We start from the raw sequence: 21032 nt of genomic DNA on the forward strand, positions 1-21032 counted from the left end.
ACAACACTAGTTTCATGTAAAGCCTCGGTCACAACCGGCCGTACAGTACGCGCTCCTACGGCCGGTCTACACGCAAAAAACGCAAGAAACACATGGAGAGCGCGCGTGAAACGCACGAGAGCGCGCGTGTGATGTGCTGATTTTCGAGCCGCAGACCGGCCGCAGAGGTTCTTTGTCATGTCAAACAAACTCTACGGGCGCTTACGTTTTTTTCAGGTTGCAAGACAAACTTACGGCCAACGCGCGTCTTTCTCTGTGAACAAAAAAAAAAACGCAGCGATTTGGGAAACGCCAAAAATCACACGGCCAAAAAATCGTACGTCCGGTTGTGACCTAGGCTTAACCAAACCACAACACTCTCCGTTACATGCAAAAATAACCACACAGCCTTAGATTAATAAACTTACCCCATCAGAAAGAGAAACGGCGCCTTGCACACACCAATGCCTCCGATGGAATGTAGTCCTAGAACGGTCCGTGTATCATCCGATCATTCAAGTATTCCATTCAATCTGGAAAACGAGGTTACGTTTTTTTTTTTGCTAGAAATGGTGATCTCCGATGTAAATACCGTGTGTCTGTTTGCTTCGCGGTGTTTGCTCCTCTGCGCTCTGTTTAGTAGCTCATTCCATAGTGAAATCACATGCCTGTATGCAGTTAAGTAGCCACGAGCTCAACTCGTATCATACAGCTGATTCGTGGAAAAAAAAAACCAAAAGACTTAAATCATCATGTGAATGGCCCATATGGTAATTTACCCACACCCCCCAGCAGGCTACAGTCCTGACAAAAACGAGACACTTTGCAGCAAAAAATGTATGCTTTTCCAACAAAACAATCTATTATCTGAAATACTGATTGCATTCTTCAAGATCTCAACTTGCACATGATGGAAAAAAACAAAAATCACAAATTTCGAAAAAAAAAATGCTTCTTTTGCGATTATCTCGGATTCGTTTCGGCCGACATGCGTCCCTGGATTCGGTGAGGGGTCACAAATATTAAAAACACCCCACACAGCAGGACGCTGCACCATGCAGACCAAAACAAAGGACTCGGAGAGCAGGGAGCTCTACGTCAACAATACCGGATGCACAAATCACACTTGTTTTATTTGTGCAATGACAACTGAGGCATTACATTGCAGGCATACTTATTTATTTACTACCTAATCTGCAGGTCTCTGAAGTGGGAGGAAACCCACGCAGACACCGGGAGAACAGGCAAACTCCGTACAGAAAAGCCCCTGTCAGGTTCGACCCTGGAACCTTCTTGCTGTGAAGCGACAGTGCTAACCACTGCACCACCGTGCACTTCTTGTTTTGTTCTTCACGATACCTGCAGAACTGTTGAGGATTCGGCGGTGCAGGCCCAGGGTAAGAACAGCCTCTGAACACTGTAAAAAAAAAAAAAATTAGTCAAGCAAACTTAAAAATGTAACACAACCTGCTGCCAAAGGATTTTGAGTAAACTCAACTCCGGGCCAAATAGTTGTGCTGACTTGCTCTTTTAAGTCGACACAGATGAGTATTTTATGTTGACCTTACTTTATTTAGCAAGTTCAGTGCATTCAAATTGTGATGTTGAAATAAATTGAAATAATCATTCCAATTAACTTGGAAAAGCAAGTTGGCACAAAAAACATTAAGGTGGGGTTTACATTAGACCGTATCAGCGGATCATCAGATTAACGTTTTTAAAACGATTAGTGTGCACACAGCAACACCAATACACGATTTGCGTGCACACAGCAACGCCAATACACAGACACGCTCGGCTCTGCAGGCATCCTGCGCTCCAAATCACTCCGCCCTGAACAGCGAGTGCCCTCTGGAGGGTGCGCACTCCGGCCCTGCGCAGCTCACAGAGCGCGCGAGTGAAGTGCACGAGCAGTGAGTTGGGACTGAGCCGCTGTGTGTGTGATCCCAGCGCATATCACTTACCACTTGCAAGTGGAAGGATGGCAAGCCTAAAGACAATCATAACTACACAATGGGCAGTATTTGCATCAGTATTTGCAGTATTTTCATACTTTTATACTCTTTAATGAAAGGTGATACAAGGCGGAAGTCCGTGCCGTTTTTCAGCAGTCGCGTCACATGACCAACGCCAGCGAATCAGGAAGGTGGATGTCACAGTGACGTTGTCCAATGACGACGCCAGCTAGAGCTCAGCACAGCGTATCCGCGTATTCTCAATGTTTACACAGCACCGGAGCTGACACGATCTGGACTGAATACGTGGACGCTGGCGGATTCCCGTTTCCCGGCGTTTCCAGGCGGTTTAATGTAAACGGACAGTGCATCCGCGAAGAAAACGAGACAGATACGGTCTAATGTAAACTTGGCCTAAGTTACCCTAAATTATTCTAATTTTTTTTGGGGGGAGGGGCTTTTTCCACCTTTATTGGATAGGACAGTGTAGAGACGGGAAATGAGCAGGAGAGAGACAGGGAGGGCAGGGCTCTACGTTAACTTTGAGACATGGTTGCCCATTCAGGCAACCATTTGTAGAAATCTGGTTACCCGAACTCAGAACATCGTTGCCCAAATATTACATTTTTTTAAATTTATTATTCAACCTTCTCAGACGCTGTCTGTATCAACAAGCATTGACACTAGCGCCCCGTGCGAGTAATGCGGTAATTAGTCATGTAGTGAAGGACATACCAATAGACAGTCCCCCCAGGATTCCGCGGGCCCTTTTTGTGATTGTTGCGGGCTAAAATGTCTGATGTTGCGGGGGGGGGTTTCCAAAAAATTGCGATGAAAGTTGCAGTGTTTTTTAGGTTTTTGTTGGGATTACATTGCAGGAGGAAGTGAAAGTTGCGAGAAATTGTTGCGATTTACTCTTTTTGTGATTAAAATTGAGTGATATGTTAAATATTAAGTTATTACTGAAAAACTATTGATTAAAAAAAACAAAGACACTGAGAAATGGTCCTATAAACAACTTTACCAATATAAAAAATTACCAGGACTACAAAAATGCAGAAAAATAGGCTTTACTTATCCAAATGCACCTGTTGGTTCAAAAGTTAAAGTGCAGAGAACCTCACAGCACAACATGAAGTTCCCTTAAAATATAATATAAATGCCTCAGCTTTCATGTAAGAAAAAAAAACTATTAATACTAGTACTGTGTGCAGGCAGTCTCTCCTGAAAACTAAATTAAACAATAATTATAAACTAATAAAATAAATGGCTCAGGCTTCATAGAAGAAAAAAAAAACAATTTGAACAGAATCTCACAGTATGATGCTGAAGCTGCCTAAACAATGGAAAATAAAATACCATTTTGGCAAAAATGTTGGCATCCATTAATTTATTGTATTAAGTAAAAAAATAATGTAAAGTGCGCACAGTCCTTCACTGTAAACATAACACACTTTCAGTAACAGAATTTAAGCCTATATAAACACTGACTCACACATGCAGTGTTACCAGATACTGCTGACGTTTTCCAGCCCAAAATATGTTCAAAACCCGCCAAAATGTACTTAAAACCGCCCAATCTGGCAACACTGCGCACATGCTGCTTCTCTTGAACGTATACACGGAAGTAAGGCGGAAGGTAGTTTGTCGACGTCACCTCAAGACGACGCCAACGATTGGTCAAATTTGCGGGAAAGTTGCGGTGATTGGATATAATTGCAACACCGCCCTGAATTCGCGGGGATTGGTTGAATTTGCGTTGAAGTTGCAAATCACAACATCGCGAAATCCTGGAGGGCCTGAATAGAACACTGAATATGCACTCCGCGATAATTATTAGCAATGGGAAACTGCATTGCGAGCCTGCGATGTGCAAATGTGAATTCTGCTAGTTGTTGAACATCCCGTAATGATAACATGGACGCGGTCTTTCCAAGTCAAAACAATCGCAAATCGTGATGGAATTTCATCATAATATGAATGAATAAACATCGTTTTTCACGCAAGTTGACACATTTGGGTAGTTGCCCGATCGGGCAAGCATTTGTGAGAGTCTGGTTGTCCGAATCTATTGAATGGTTGCCCCGGGCAATCTGGCTACTGTCAAGCCCTGGAGGGATCAGGAAATGACCTCGGGTCGGAACCGAACCCGGGTTCCTGGATTTATGGCATGGAGCCTTATCTACCTGAGCCACGATGCCCCAAAACGTACTTTTAAGTTCACATAGAAGAGTATTTTATGTTGAGTTGACCTGACTTACCTTTAGAAGTTCAGTCCAACAAATTGTTTAGTTGAAATAAACTGAAATAATGCCAATTAACTTAGAAGAGCAAGTTGGCACATCATGGTTCTAAGTTGAGTTTACTCGAAATCCTTTGGCAGCAGGTTGCGTTACATTTTTAAGTTGGCTTGACTAATTTTTTTTTTACAATGATTTAGTGTGCATTACATTTTTTAGTTAACACAAACCTCTCAACACTCAAGTTCTACTTCACTTTGCCTACTATTACACAAACAGAAACAAATACCGACATACAAGGAGGGAATTCCCTGGCCTCTGTTGAGGAGAGCTTCGTCTAGACTCCTATACAACGTCTCGTGTCAGTTTCCACGGACTTCTCACTCCACCCGACCGTTGAAACTTTCGAACTTGTGAAGTGCGCATGCGCAGTGGCATCGGTTAAGGGGCGTCAATCAGCACTTGAATATATAAGTTCACTTAACTTAATTTTCCAATTCCTATGAACTTGTGGCGAAGGAAAGGCGTCTCAACTATTTTTTTTTTAGTTACTTGAACAATTAGAAGGGAAATTTGTTCATTCAACTTAGAATCCTTTTTTCACTCGACAATTTTGCAAGTTACATTTTTTACAGTGAACTTGAACATGGGCTGGGGTATGCAAATTGAGAGCATGATTATTCATGAGTCTGGACTGTTACCAAACACTCCAGGATTTTGGAACTGGTCTGTTTTACTGCCCTATTTTGCATATGCACGATTTGCATTCGAAAGCGGAGACGAGCTTTGTGGAATGTCAGGACCAATAAGAAGAAGCAAAAGAAGTTGTTCTCTTTTCCACGGCCCCTTTAAACTTTCTTAATAATGCAAAACTTCGGATTCTGAAATCCGCACAATGCTCAGGACAACCCGTACACGACACACGTGCACCTGAGCCCTTCTCCGAACAGCAGAGAGGTGAAAGCAGTGTCCTGGTGAGAGGAGCTTCGTGTGAAGCAGATGAAAGAGATTTTCACTCGGAAAGCAGCAGCTGCTCTGTTTCTCCCTCAGATGATGGAGCTGATAAACGCAGATTAGCAGCGATGACCTCGCTCTGGATCCGGGTTCACAAGCACAACAACGCTGGCGATAAGTAAGGAATAAACACACTGCGGCTGTGCTGCTTAAGGCCCCGGTCACACCGCCCGAACTTTGCTGGAGCGTTCCTGGAGCGGTGAAAAAAATTCATCACCGCTCGTAACCGTTCACCACCGTTTAACAAAAGTTGGCCCCCGTTAAAGCAACGCCGTATATGCTCGGCCACTGCTGATGTTTCTCGAGGGGCCCTCCTACTGCTCCGAAAGTTTTGAGCTGCACAAAATATTGCGAGCGGTGAGGGGACAATTGTCCGCCCCGGCAAAGTTCACCCCCGCTCCACCAACGCCCAGTCAAAGTTTGGCACCGCTAGATGCAAGTTCGTGGACGCTTGGGTCTGCTAGGCCAACGCAGAAATCTTGAACGCTGGACCACCGCTGCTTCGCCAGCGTTGCCCGGGCGGCGATTAAACGTTGCACAAACTTCGGTGGAGCGGTTGTAAGCGTTTTACGAGCGGACACGGGGTTGCTGGAACGGTGTCGGGCGTTGAAGCAGCTATCCATGGCGGCGATGAACTTTGGTTTGGCGTTGGTATAGAGGTGTCGGAGCGGGACCAGAATTTGGCTATAAATACGGGGAGAAATGGACCAGGAGCTCATTTGGAATCGAGCTGCCGTTGAGTTCAGACCTCATCTATATCGAATTTGCTCAAAGTTACAGTAAAACTGTATCACCATGGATGCTGAGAGACTTGCTATGATTGGTGCTAAACCAACTTTATACCCCCGCCGAGCCAAAGCCCGCATGCGCAGAACGCCGCTATACCAATGCTCGCTACCGCTCGCTACCGCTAAACCAACGCTAAAGCAACACCGGCTTCAGCGGTGCACCGCTAAGCCAACGCCCGTGTTTTCGATTTTTTTTCCCATTTTGTGCGCGGTGACGAGTGTTGTCGAAATTCGCCCCCCCACCCCACCGTTCAAGGAACGCTCCAGCAAAGTTCGGGCGGTGTGACCGGGGCCTTAGGAAAATAATCAACGACAGGTTGGTGCGATGAAGTGGAGCCCAAAGCTGTTAATTCGTTTTGTTTGGTTTTTTCCCTGATAACACATTTTAAGAGCTGCTTGCTTGTTTAAAAGTAGACGACCTTTCGATTTCATAAAATCAAAAAAATTTAGTTCCCTCTGAAATGTAGTCATTGTGATACAAGTTTCTGTAAAATCTAAAAAAAAAAAAAAAAAAAAAAAAAAAAACAGGCCTGGGAAGTTATATACTTCGAGAGGATTTCCGAGCAAATAATGTGCATGGAATCGCTTGCTTCGCGCAGTCAAGCAGACAGAGGAAGTCCGGTGTACGCATGCGCAGGTTTACCTTTGACCGTGCACTGACAGTTCCATCATTCCGTCGCTAAACGAACAGCTGATCGTGCTGAGCGCCGATATTTATTAGTTTGGTCCTGCGTTTCATTTCCTTCGTATATAACATCACGTCTTTTCTTCTCGCTTTCCGTTACTGTAGCCGGTCTTTCACGTTTCATTCGCACGCTCACGCCCTCCGTTTTTCTCTACAGTTTCAAATTTGTATCCCACAATGCCTCGCGCGAACAGGGAAAGCCCACCACGTGATGCATGACGTAGTAGCTTGTATTGGGTCATGGTGAAGCAGGAAAAAATAGTGGAGAATTTAGGGCCGCGTGGTCCTAGTGGGCCACACCGCTCATCGCTACGACAGAAACAGAGACTCCGGTAGGAACAGAGGAGGGGGACTGTGTGTATGTTCACAATGATTGGTGTACAAACAGTAAGATCTCGATCTCTCTCTCACACACACACACACACACACACACACACGGGTGCATCAGTTGCCCCCTAAAAGTGAAAAGTTCCTCCGATCATGATGTATTTTTGTTTTTATGTTCCTTTTGGTAAGAAAACACACTGGGTGAAATATTTTGACAAAATTCAAAAGTTTAATGGTGGCACCAGGAGCTCAAAGTTATGGAAAAAGCTGCTATTTTATGACTTTTATGACAAAATTTCGATCACTTTTCATGAAACATTATGGCACCTTATAGAGTATACCAAATATCTTAGATCCACATTTTTAGTACATATTCTAAATATATTATCAAGCACAGTTTGAGTTTTAGCTGTTCATTGAATCATTGTTCAACTACTTATAAACAATACAAATGTATTATGAATCACATTAACGCTTCTCAATCCCTTGCAAAGGTTCTTAACATGATCTCTGGCTCACAAGAAATCAATAAACGGAGTCCAACATTGTGATTCAAACCTGACGCGAAAACATAAAATAAGCGTTTTTTGGCAAAAAATTAACCTCGTGGGCAGCACGGTGGTGTAGTGGTTAGCGCTGTCGCCTCACAGCAAGAAGGTCCGGGTTCGAGCCCCGTGGCCGGCGAGGGCCTTTCTGTGCGGAGTTTGCATGTTCTCCCCGTGTCCGCGTGGGTTTCCTCCGGGTGCTCCGGTTTCCCCCACAGTCCAAAGACATGCAGGTTAGGTTAACTGGTGACTCTAAATTGACCGTAGGTGTGAATGTGAGTGTGAATGGTTGTCTGTGTCTATGTGTCAGCCCTGTGATGACCTGGCGACTTGTCCAGGGTGTACCCCGCCTTTCACCCGTAGTCAGCTGGGATAGGCTCCAGCTCGCCTGCGACCCTGTAAAAGGATAAAGCGGCTAGAGATAATGAGATTAATGAAAATGAACCTCATGGTGCCACCATTAGACTTTTGAATATGGTCAAAAAATTTTACAGGATGTCTTTATTGGTGAAAAGGAACACCCAAACAAACATGCATCCGATTTTATGAAAGTGAGGGCAACTGATGCACCCTAACACACACACACACACTGCTCTCCTGACATAGAAGCAATGACCGTCGTTTGCAGACCCTTCTATCCGCCCAGAAAGCCGACAGTGGTGCTCATTACTGCTGTTTATATCTCACCGGATGCTAACGTTAGCATAGCTCTCGTCCGCCTACAGGACACTGTTAACAGACAGCAGCAAGCTCATCCTCAGGGAGTGCAAGGCCGAATCCCATTTCACCCCTTGGACCAACCCCTTGGCCCTTCCCCTCCATTTTGCGCGTTCACGTGAAGGGGTAGGGGTATCCCAATCCCAGTTAACGCGGAGGGGTAGGGGAAGGCGTAGGGCTTCTGTACCCCTCCAAATGGAGATTTTCCTGGAGCAGACTCCGAACGAAGGGGTTTGAGTGATTTCCCACAATGCCATGCGGATTTCAGCGAGATTTCATGCGGATTTCAGAAAGATGGCGGTTCCCGCGGCGAAAGATTGTCATAAATGTATTTTCTCCATTATTTACGTGTTTTAAGTTGTTATCCAGAGGAAACACGCCGCTTGATTCGCTTTCGAGCTGAGAATGAGCAGCGATTTCTGAAATCCAAGCTGCTGCTAAAAAGCTTTGGGAGTGAGTATTGTTTTCGGTTGCTTTACTGCGTATGTTTTGTTCTGTTATTCTCGCTTTTATTGTTTACATGAGTGTTCTGACACCTCATTCTGTCGGATGTGGTGCACGAAGCGCCAAAGATATCCCATTCAGTGGTGTTAGTTAACAAATCACACCCTGCCAGCAGAGATTTCTGCCTCTGGCTCTGACTGTAGCGGCTGGTCGCAGCCAATGACGCGTCGCGTTTTGCTAACGTAAACGCTGACGGAGGTACGCGATGACGTATGCGATCGTTGAAGGGCTATCCCAATACATAAGGGTTGAATTTCAAGCCCTATCCCTTGTAGCTCAGTTTCAAGGGGAAGGGCCAAGGGGAAGGCGGAGGGGAAGGGGGAGGGGTAGGGGTAGAAATTAGAATTGGGATTGGGCCCAAGTCATTGCTGGGGGGTTTAACCAAGCATGCTTAAAGACCGCCCTTCCCAAATCTGTACAGTATGTACAGCGCTCCACCAGAGGGATTAACACACTGGACCGTGTCTATTCTAATCTGAAGCGTGCTTACAGAGCAGTCCCCCTCCCACATCTGGGTCTGTCGGACCATCTCTCACTGCTCCTCATCCCTGCGTACACTCCTCTCAGGAAGAAAACTAAGCCGGTCACAAAGACTGTAAAAACCTGGCCGGAGGACGCGCTCTCCAAGCTGCAGGACTGCTTCGCTGTCACAGAACGGAAGATCCTTGAACAACAGGAATTACAGGGCTTTACTCACACGGTTTTGTATGGATAATGTCACGGTTGACGAGCACGTTCATGTTTATCCAAACAGAAAGCCCTGGATGACAAGCGAAATTAAGTCACTCCTGAGGGCCCGTAACTCCGCCTTCAGGACAGGTGACAAGGCCCTGTACAGCACGGCGAGAGCAGACTTAAAGCAGAACTGAAGGCAATTTTTTTTTTATCATCATCAAAATTCTATTTCTCATTTTATTAAATATAGGAATGCATTTTTGATCGCCATTTTGTCGCTGCTATAGCAAGTTATGAGTGTTTGAAATATGCTCTGTAATACATCAGTCCATATGTCAGAGCAACGGCCGTAAACGAGATTCGTTGAGACCTGTGTGAGACATTATAGGACGTAAATAAAAGATACGGCAGAAATCAAAGTGACCGACATCTGCCAATGTTGTCAAAAGACACGCGCGCCCTTTCTCTTTCAAATGCTGACGTAATCCAGCCGGAAGTTGTGTTTGTTTTGATAGCAATCAGGAAAGTTTGAAAAAAGTAGGCAGTAATCATCATTTAAACTCGTTTTTGCGCAATACTTCGTTTGGAACACAGTTTTCAAAATGGCGGCACTGACACCTGGCTGACACTTCATGTTTTGAAGTCTTGCACAAGTCTCGTGAAGATCGCGCGGATAAGCGACGCCTGCCGTGGACCTCATCTCATCTCATTACCTCTAGCCGCTTTATCCTGTCCTACAGGGTCGCAGGCAAGCTGGAGCCTATCCCAGCTGACTACGGGCGAAAGGCGGGGTACACCCTGGACAAGTCGCCAGGTCATCACAGGGCTGACACATAGACACAGACAACCATTCACACTCGCATTCACACCTACGCTCAATTTAGGCCAAGTTTACATTAGACCGTATCTGTCTCGTTTTCTTCGCGGATGCACTGTCCGTTTACATTAAAACGCCTGGAAACGCTGGGAAACGGGAATCCGCCAGCGTCCACGTATTCAATCCAGATCGTGTCTGGTCCGGTGCTGTGTAAACATTGAGAATACGCGGATACGCTGTGCTGAGCTCTAGCTGGCGTCGTCATTGGACAACGTCACTGTGACATCCACCTTCCTGATTCGCTGGCGTTGGTCATGTGACGCGACTGCTGAAAAACGGCGCGGACTTCCGCCTTGTATCACCTTTCATTAAAGAGTATAAAAGTATGAAAATACTGCAAATACTGATGCAAATACTGCCCATTGTGTAGTTATGATTGTCTTTAGGCTTGCCATCCTTCCACTTGCAAGTGGTAAGTGATATGCGCTGGGATCACACACACAGCGGCTCAGTCCCGAATCACAGCTTGTGCACTTCACTCGCGCGCTGTGTGAGCTGCGCAGGGCCGGAGTGCGCACCCTCCAGAGGGCACTCGCTGTTCAGGGCAGAGTGATTTGGAGCGCAGGATGCCTGCGGAGCCGAGCGTATCCGTGTATTGGCGTTGCTGTGTGCAGGCGAATCGTGTATTGGCGTTGCTGTGTGCACACTAATCGTTTTAAAAACGTTAATCTGATGATCCGCTGATACGGTCTAATGTAAACCCAACCTTAGAGTCACCAGTTAACCTAACCTGCATGTCTTTGGACTGTGGGGGAAACCGGAGCACCCGGAGGAAACCCACGCGGACACGGGGAGAACATGCAAACTCTGCACAGAAAGGCCCTCGCCGGCCACGGAGCTCGAACCCGGACCTTCTTGCTGTGAGGCGACAGCGCTAACCACTACACCACCGTGCCGCCTGCCATGGACCAAACGAACTAAATTCAACACGGCTAAAAACCGAATAGGCCGATAAGTAGAATATTTAATTACAATTAGTTCCCCATACGAGTCACGATATAAGGTTACTAAAACCGAAAACGTCACTGAATAACACGTTAATTAAGAACTAAAGCAAGTTTATAAAAATGACTTCAGTTCTCCTTTAAGGAGGGGAATTAAAGGTACAAAGGAGGCCTATAATGCTGCTTTTCCACTACAAACGCGGCTGAGTCGGGCTGAGCCGTGCCGTGCTGAGTTGGGCTGAGCCGTGCCGTGCTGAGTTGGGCTGAGTCGAGCTGAGTGGGGCTGTTGGAGTTGCATTTCGACTACAACCGCGCTGAACCGTGCTGGCTGGAAGTGGGTGGACACATTGGGTGGAGTTAGCGAAAGTGGGTGGACGTCAGGTGATGTCGTTAAGCAGCGCAAACAGTGACATCAGTGATCTTTTAAGCGGTAGTCTCACGACCCGGATAGTAAACAATAAACATGGAGGACATGGAGTCGTTAGTGTTGCTGGTCTTGGTGCTGTGGCTTGTTGTCACCGACAACGCGGACAGATACTGGCAAGAGCGTATAGATGAGGCGAGGCGCATAAGGCTTCAGAAATTCTCGTAATAACTAATTATTCTTCTTCCGGGTTTGCGGTGTTTACAGATCCCAGCGTGCTCGTGGGGCGTGTGTGGGCATGTGAGGACACTCCTCCTCACCAATCAGTGCACAGGGAAGTGTCTGCTCACGCCCCCAGCCTCACTCGGCTCAGTTTGGCTCGCTTCAGCCCCACTCCAAAACCGTGTGAGTTTTAGGGGCTAAGCAGGGCTGAAGCGAGCTGAGTCGTGCTGGTTTTTGGTCGTCGAAACGCGAGCCGTGTCGGGCTGAAGTGAGCTGAAGCGAGCTGAAGTGAGCTGAAAAAGGGTAGTGGAAAAGGGCCATAAGAGGAAGGTGGAAGACTATTTGTCAAACAACAACCCACATGAAGTGTGGCAGGGACTAAAAAACCTCAAACTAGAAAGACAACACCTCTGTGACCATCAGTGCCAACTGGCAGAAGAATTAAACCAAGACCGCAAGCTCACACACACACTCTCTCTCTCTCTCGGAACATCAAGTGAGTCGTGTGAACACAAGGAAAGCTGCTGGGCCAGATGGAGTACCTGGTGACGTACTCAAATCCTGTGCCGACCAGCTCTCAGCAGTCTTCACGAAGATCTTTAATCTCTCCCTGACACACGCCACTGTCCTACCTTGTCTCAAGTCGGCTACTATGATCCCCATCCGCGATCTCGGGGGCTATGGACCCTTTTCACGTGACGTCACGACAAATGCGGCCGCCATTTTGGACATGTACTACCAGTAGTTTACCACAGCCAGCATTGAGGAACGGCAGCAAAGAAAGTTTTTACTTTCAGCAAGACTTCCATCATGCCACTATATTGTTGTGCACCTGGATGTAGTAACCATCAACAAACAAGGCAAGGTTTATCATTTTATCGGATCCCGACGGAGAAGATGGATAGCGGCCATAAACAGGAAAGATTGGCAGCCCTCGGCATACCAACGCTTGTGTAGTGACCACTTTGTTGGAGGTAAGACGAATAAAATTAGCCAGAAAAGGCATTACATTGCTGTTAACATTCTGTGGCGGCGAGTGTGTAACCAAATAGGCTAAAATAACCCATTGTAACCGCTTTGTTCTTCTGTAGTAGCTATTAGCTAACGACATTAGCTAGCGTTGTGTTCCTTTGCTGTTGGTAGACTGTAGGACAGATCAGAGGCAGTGTCCTACAAATAGCGCTTAATTTGAGGGGGAGCAAGCCGGAGCACACTCCGGAACCTCGGGCGTTGGCTCCGGCAGCTATTTACACTGGATCCGGTGATCCGACACCTCTAGACTATATAACAAAAAAAAACAACAACAAATAATTAAATAAAAAAATGCAAGTTTATTTAGTGTTAATGTCTGATTTTGATATCTGCCTTGTTGGTGATTTCTCTCATGAAACGACATCCACAAAATATCTGCAGATGAACTTAATTTGCAGTGTTATTACAAAACATGCCCAGAAGCGCAGCGCCGCGCCCCCCTCTCCCCCTCTTTTTTTCCGCACCAGAGCCGCTCATCCTCTGCGCTCCGGGACTTCCCACTTTACAAATTAAGCACTGCCTACAAATAAGTGTTCAAAACAAGAGGAACATGTATTTGTCTCTTAAATCCAGGCCGTTCCCTGTAATCTGTAACAACGGTTGGAGAAAGTAATGGCAAATAGTGAGTGCACAAACCATAGAAGGTAAACTGTACACAGCACCAGGGCAGTGTGATGGTATGTCTACTTTTAGATTGTGTTAGCTTATCAATGAACACACTCGTCACTCGACGAGTTTCACGTCTTTACGACGGATACTTAAATGTGTGTTAGGTATTACTGTTGCAGTCTAAGCGGTCATTGTAGCAGCTAGATGAGCGAGAACCGAAAGGGTCTGTGCCATAAACCGTTATTTCTGTACGGCGTTGCTAATGTGTCGTTACTGTTGTTATTTCTCCCTCTGCTCGCCCTGTAAATGCCCTACGTCGCTGGATAGCGAAGGTGTTTTCTGCATCTCGCTCCTTTTTCTTGTATGTTCTCCGTTTGTCGCCTTCCTCGCATTCAAACCAATTCGAGCCGAAGTCCGCTACATGTCCAAAATGGTGGTCACGTTTACGAAGGTCACGTGACTGAAAAGGGTCTATAGACCCATTGCCTTAACACCAGTAGTCGTTAAATGCTTTGACAGACTAAGGCCACATCACATTAAAGACTACCTCCCTCTTACCTTTGACCCATATCAATTCGCATACAGAGCGAACCGATCTACTAACGATACCATCTCCACAGCCCTCCACACCGCTCTGAGCCACCTGGAACAGCCGGGGACCACCGTAAGGACGATTACAGCTCGGCTTTTAATACCATCATCCCTGACATCCTCGCGGACGAGCTGGCTGCCCTGGACTTTCCCCCAGCCACTTGTGCCCAGATCAAAGACTTTCTTACAAACCGCCCACAGACTGTCAAGACCGGCGCTCGCAGCTCCTCCACCCTCACGCTCAGCGCTGGCTCTCCACAAGGCTGTGTGCTGAGCCCTCTACACCCATGACTGTATTCCCACCCACCCCACCATCACTATAACTGAAATTTGCGGATGACGCCACCTTGGTGGGGCTCGTAACTGGATGGGACGAGGTGCAGCGGCTGGCAGAGTGGTGTGCCAAAAACAACCTGGCTCTCAACACCAAGAAAACAAAAGGAGATGTCATGGACTTCAGGAGGCACAAAGCTGACCCCGTTCCCCTCTACGTCAACGGAGACTGTGTGGACAGGGTCCGCACCTTTAAATTCCTGGGGACTCGTATCTCTGAGGACCTCTCCTGGTCAGCTAACACAACAGCCGTGGTGAGGAAAGCCCAACAGCAAATCCACTTCCTGAGAGTCCTCAGAAAGAACAAACTGGATGAGAGGCTGTTGGTGACCTTCTACCGCTCCACCATCGAGAGTGTGCTGGCTTTCTCCATCACTGTGTGGTATGCTGGCTGCACAGCGGCTGACAAGAAAAAGCTGCAGAGGGTGATAAGCTCAGCTGAAGAAAAAAAAAAAAAGACAATTGGCTGTCCTCTGCCTGTCCTGGATGACATCGTTAGCTCTCGATGCCTCTCCAGAACTAGGAAGATCGTTCGCAACCACCTCCATCCTGGACGCCACCTGTTCAGCCTGCTGCCCTCTGGAAGGAGGTACAGGAGCAGAACAAACAGACTGAAAAACAGCTTTTCCATGGGCTGTCAGGACACAACACACACATACACATTATATATATATATATATATATATATATATATATATATATATATATATATATATCACTCTTCATCACGAAGAGTGGCTACGGGTACCGATTCCGTAGTGGGGCAACAATCAGCCACCTGCTCTACATGGATGACATCAAGCTGTATGCCAGGAACGAGCGAGAAATAGACTCGCTGATCCACACCACCCGGATCTACAGCGATGACATAGGGATGTCATTCGGATTGGACAAGTGTGGCCGGATGGTCTCAAAGAGAGGCAAGATGATCCGGACTGAAGGGATTGACCTACCAGAGGGCAACATAGGTGATATCCAAGACAGCTACAAGTACCTTGGCATCCCACAGGCTAATGGAAACCATGAAGAGGCCACAAGGAAGTCAACCACAGCCAAATACCTCCAGAGAGTAAGGCAGGTCCTGAAAAGTCAGCTGAATGGTAAAAACAAGGTCCGAGCCATCAACATGTACGCACTACCAGTCATCAGATACCCCGCTGGTATCATAAACTGGCCAAAGGAGGAGATAGAAGCCACAGATATCAAGACTAGAAAGCTCCTCACCATGCATGGAGGGTTCCACCCCAAGTCCAGCACCCTGAGACTATACACTAAGCGGAAAGAGGGAGGCCGAGGGCTAGTGAGCGTCAAGACCACGGTCCAGGATGAAACATCGAAAATCCGAGAATACATCAGAAAGATGGCCCCAAAGGATGAACTGCTAAGTGAGTGTCTCAGGCAGCAGAACCCTGAAGAGAGTGCAGAGGAGGAGGAGGAACAGACAACCTGGAGAGACAAACCCCTACATGGCATGTACCACCGTCAGATAGAGGAAGTGGCTGATATCAAGAAATCCTACCAGTGGCTGGATAATGCAGGACTGACAGACAGCACAGAGGCACTAATCATGGCAGCACAAGAACAGGCCATAAGCACAAGAGCCATAGAGGCCAGGATCTACCAGAGTAGATCAGACCCAAGATGCAGACTGTGCAAAGAAGCCCCTGAAACAGTCCAGCACATAGTAGCAGGGTGTAAGATGCTAGCTGGATCAGCGTACATGGAGAGGCACAACCAAGTGGCTGGGATAGTATACAGGAACATCTGCAACCAGTATGGAATAGAAATACCCAAGTCCCAATGGGCCATACCACAGAAGGTGGCTGAGAACAACAGGGCCAAGATTCTGTGGGACTTCAGCTTCCAGACTGACAAACAGATCCTGGCTAACCAACCGGACATAGTGGTGGTGGACAAAGAGCAGAAGAGGGTGGTGGTGATAGATGTGGCAATCCCAGCTGACGCCAACATCAGGAAGAAGAAACATGAGAAACTTGAGAAGTATCAAGGGTTGAAAGAGCAGCTGGAACGGATGTGGAAGGTCAAGGGTTGCGTGGTCCCCGTGGTAGTGGGGGCACTTGGGGCAGTAACCCCCAAACTGGGAGAGTGGCTCCAGCAAATCCCAGGAACAACATCTGAAGCCTCAGTCCAGAAGAGCGCAGTCCTAGGAACATCGAAGATACTGCGCAGAACCCTCAAACTCCCAGGCCTCTGGTAGAGGACCCGAGCTTGAGGATGACATGGATACCACCCCCCCGCCGGGGGTGAGAAGGAGATTTTTTTTTATATATATATATATATATATATATATATATATATATATATATATAGATAGTGTGTGTGTGTGTGTGTGTATTATATATATATATATATATATATATATATATATATATATATATATATACACATACACACACACACGTATACACGTGTGTGTATATATGTATGTATATATATGTATGTATATATATATATATATATATATATATATATATATATATATATATATATAAGTGCTGTCAAAAATGTCGCGTTATTAACGCATTAACTTGACTCAATTTTAACGGCGATAATTTTTTTTATCGCAAGATTAACGCTCTGTGACATGATGTAGGTTTTTCATAAGCTTTTGATACTGCCAGGAACTTGGAACAGAGACTTTGCTTAGAAAACCGATAGCAGCTAGACTGTAATGCCACGCCCCGCACAGCCAGAGTCCTCTGCCCCCCCAAAGAACCAGCGCGGGCAGGGCGCGCTAGTAGAGATGGGATTTATGGCTCTTTGATGGGATCCGCATCTTTGTGATCCGTTCTTTGAAAAGAGCTGTTCAAAAGACTGGCTCATTTGGCTCTTTTTAAATATTTATTCAGTTTTAAGAAGACAGCGTCTAAAGAAGCCAGATCCCTCTGAACTGTAAACTCAATGCTATCCCAGAAATCCTTCCTGTAATATGCAAATTTGGCCGCCTCTGATTGGACAGTGCGACGCATCAACAGGCAGAAAGTGTAAAAGTACAAAATGTGTTAAGTGAGCTGAAACAGTAAAGATCAGATTCAATGCAATATTTATCAACGAACAACTTAAAGTTAATATAATAGTGTACTTTATATTATAATCAAGCATGTCAAGCCTACCGTCACTGTGTAACCTGCCTCTCTGATAGACTAACTCAAGCAGTAGATTACTTCACTCATGGTTCTCTTGTTAGTCTCGGGACGAAGAGCCCCGGTGCTCAGCTTAGGTTTCAGTTTGCTGTGTCAAGACGTGTTATGCTTTGCAATAAGAAAAACATTGGTACAAAGCAAGCCCATTCACTTTTTTATGCTGATAAGAGAATTACAATGGTTTTTCGTGTGACAAAAATGTGCGATTAAATTGCGATTAATCGCGAGTTAACTATGACAGTTGCGACATTAATCGCGATTAAATATTTTAATCGCTTGACAGCACTTATATATATATATATATATATATACACACACACACACACACATTTTATATATATATTAGGGTGCATCAGTTGCCCTCACTTTCATAAAATCGGATGCATTTTTGTTTGGGTGTTCCTTTTCACCAATAAAGACATCCTGTAAAATGTTTTGACCATATTCAAAAGTCTAATGGTGGCACCATGAGCTTCATTTTTTCCCAAAAAACGCTTATTTTATGTTTTCGCGTAAGGTTTGAATCACAATGTTGGACTCCATTTATTGATTTCTTGTGAGCCAGAGATCATGTTAAGAACCTTTGCAAGGGATTGAGAAGCGTTAATGTGATTCATAATACATTTGTATTGTTTAAAAGTAGTTGAACAATGATTCAATGAACAGCTAAAACTCAAACTGTGCTTGATAATATATTTAGAATATGGACTAAAAATGTGTATCTAAGATATTTGATATACTCTATAAGGTGCCATAATGTTTCATGAAAAGTGATCGAAATTTTGTCATAAAAGTCATAAAATAGCAGCTTTTTCCATAACTTTGAGCTCCTGGTGCCACCATTAAACTTTTGAATTTTGTCAAAATATTTCACCCAGTGCGTTTTCTTACCAAAATGAACACAAAAACAAAAATACATCATGATCGGAGGAACTTTTCACTTTTAAGGGGCAACTGATGCACCCGTGTGTGTGTGTGTGTGTGTGTGTGTGTGTGTGTGTGTGTGTGTGTGTGTGTGTGAGAGAGAGAGAGATCTTACTGTTTGTACACCAATCATTGTGAACATACACACAGTCCCCCTCCTCTGTTCCTACCGGAGTCTCTGTTTCTGTCGTAGCGATGAGCGGTGCGGCCCACTAGGACCACGCGGCCCTAAATTCTCCACTATTTTTTCCTGCTTCACCATGACCCAATACAAGCTACTACGTCATGCATCACGTGGTGGGCTTTCCCCGTTTGCGTGAGGCATTGTGGGATACAAATTTGAAACTGGAGAGAAAAACGGAGGATGTGAGCACCAAATATATATATATATATATATATATATATATATATATATATATATATATATATATATATATAAAAATAATAATATGGGTTGCTAATGCTCTTTTGCTTACTTTTATCAAGTGCCCTAACTTTGTTACCTTGATTATACTTATTCTATTTTTTATGACATGATCAAATATTCTTGTTTTTATGTATGTTCTTATTCATTTTTAATCCACCTTCGGTTGTGGCACGTCAATTTCGTTGTATGGGTGACTGTGCAATGTCAAAGGCTATTTGCAAACCAAATTGCAATATGCGTATTACTGTCCTATAACAAAGCCTTTGGCCAAGTTTCATGAAATTCCTCCAAAAACTGTGAGAGGAGTTGATTTCAGAAGATGAGAACCATTTCCAGGACGGACAGACGGACATCGCCACGACATAATCCCCCGGGGGATAAAACCTATTTTGGCAAATTACATGAAATTCCTCCAAAAATTGAGGGAAGTTGATTTCAGAAAGCAAGCACACCGTGATGAAATTACCAAAGTACAAGTTTGTTAATAATCAAGGGCATAATTCTGGGAAAATCTGCCCAAATTAAACGAAATTTCAATCTGCGTATAACTGTCATATAACAAAGCCTTTCGCCAAGTTTGGTGAAGTTCCTCCACAAATTATGAGAGGAGCTGATTTCAGAAGAACGTACACCCTCATGAAATTGTCAAAGTACAAATTATTTAATCAAGGGTCAAAACTCTGGGAAAATTTTCATAAATGAAATTAAATCGCAATATGCGTATTACCGTCATATAACAAGGCCTTTTGCCAAGCTTCGAGAAAGTCGTCCAAAAATTGAGAGGAGATGATGCCAGAAGGAAAAAACATGCTCATGAAATTGTGAAAGCACAAGGTTGTTAATCAAGGGCCACAACTCTGGTAAAATGTGACCAAATTTAACGAAATTATAACAGGCGTATTACCGGCATATAATAATGCCTTTTGCCAAGTTTTCTGAAATTCCTCTAAAAATTGACAGGAGTTGATTTCAGAAGGTGAGCACCCTTCCTGGGACGGACAGACAAATGGACGGATGGACAGACATCGCCACGACATAATCCCCCTTCAGGCCTTTTGGCCAGCGGGGGATTAAAAAATAAATAAATACATAAATAAACAAAAATTGTAAGTCTGTGATTTACATTTAGTAGCTTTCGGTCCACTAAACAAAAATAATGGGGTGTCAGGCAAAATTCTTTTTATGACCTAAAACTTGAAAAATCTGAAAGTCGGTCTACCTTTAAGAGCTAAAATCCCTTCGACTCACAAGTAATTTAATCAGATTCAAGCCTACACACGAGTGAATCAATCCGAAGCACTAATGATTGAATCCAATCCATGAGTGAGTCAATCCCAGCCGTTACCGAATCAATTTGATACAAGAGTGATTCAATCCAATATACCAGTGAAATCAATCTGACACAGCAGTGAATCAATCAAATGCACTAGTGATTCAAACAGACACAAAAATGATTCATTCTAACAGGCTAGTGACTCAGTCTGACACAGTAGTGACACCGTTGCAATTCAATCCCATACATTAGTGAATGAATCTGATGCGGCTAGTGATTTCACTCAACTTCTGCTGCGAGAAAAAAAATTATACATCATATCGACGCTAGTTCAGCGAGATTGTATTACAAAGGCATAACTGAACCGGTGCAACCAAATTATTCATCCGTTCCACTTGAGTGTATAACAGGAGACTCCTGCTAATTTATTTCTACAATACACTACCGTTCAAAAGTTTGGGGTCACTTTGAAATGTCCTTATTTTTGAAAGAAAAGCACTGTTCTTTTCAATGAAGATCACTTTAAACTAATCAGAAATCCACTCTATACATTGCTAATGTGGTAAATGACTATTCTAGCTGCAAATGTCTGGTTTTTGGTGCAATATCTCCATAGGTGTATAGAGGCCCATTTCCAGCAACTCTCACTCCAGTGTTCTAATGGTACAATGTGTTTGCTCATTGCCTCAGAAGGCTAATGGATGATTAGAAAACCCTTGTACAATCATGTTAGCACAGCTGAAAACAGTTGAGCTCTTTAGAGAAGCTATAAAACTGACCTTCCTTTGAGCAGATTGACTTTCTGGAGCATCACATTTGTGGGGTCGATTAAATGCTCAAAAT

General features: G+C 44.8%; 1 protein-coding gene across 3 annotated transcripts in view; it reads right to left on the minus strand.

The window, feature by feature from the left end:
• Positions 1–21032, minus strand: part of ston2 (stonin 2) — a 176363-nt gene that overhangs the window by 151154 nt on the left and 4177 nt on the right. Inside the window, exon 2 of one of the 3 annotated variants that reach the window (XM_060933721.1) lies at positions 1339–1396. The exons of 1 other annotated variant lie outside the window; for it this stretch is intronic. The gene's annotated coding sequence lies outside the window, so the exon portion shown is untranslated. One more of the 3 variants, XM_060933723.1, reaches the window with a different exon arrangement.

The sequence above is a fragment of the Neoarius graeffei genome, chromosome 11 (genome assembly GCF_027579695.1).
Source record: "Neoarius graeffei isolate fNeoGra1 chromosome 11, fNeoGra1.pri, whole genome shotgun sequence".
Lineage (NCBI taxonomy): Eukaryota > Metazoa > Chordata > Actinopteri > Siluriformes > Ariidae > Neoarius > Neoarius graeffei.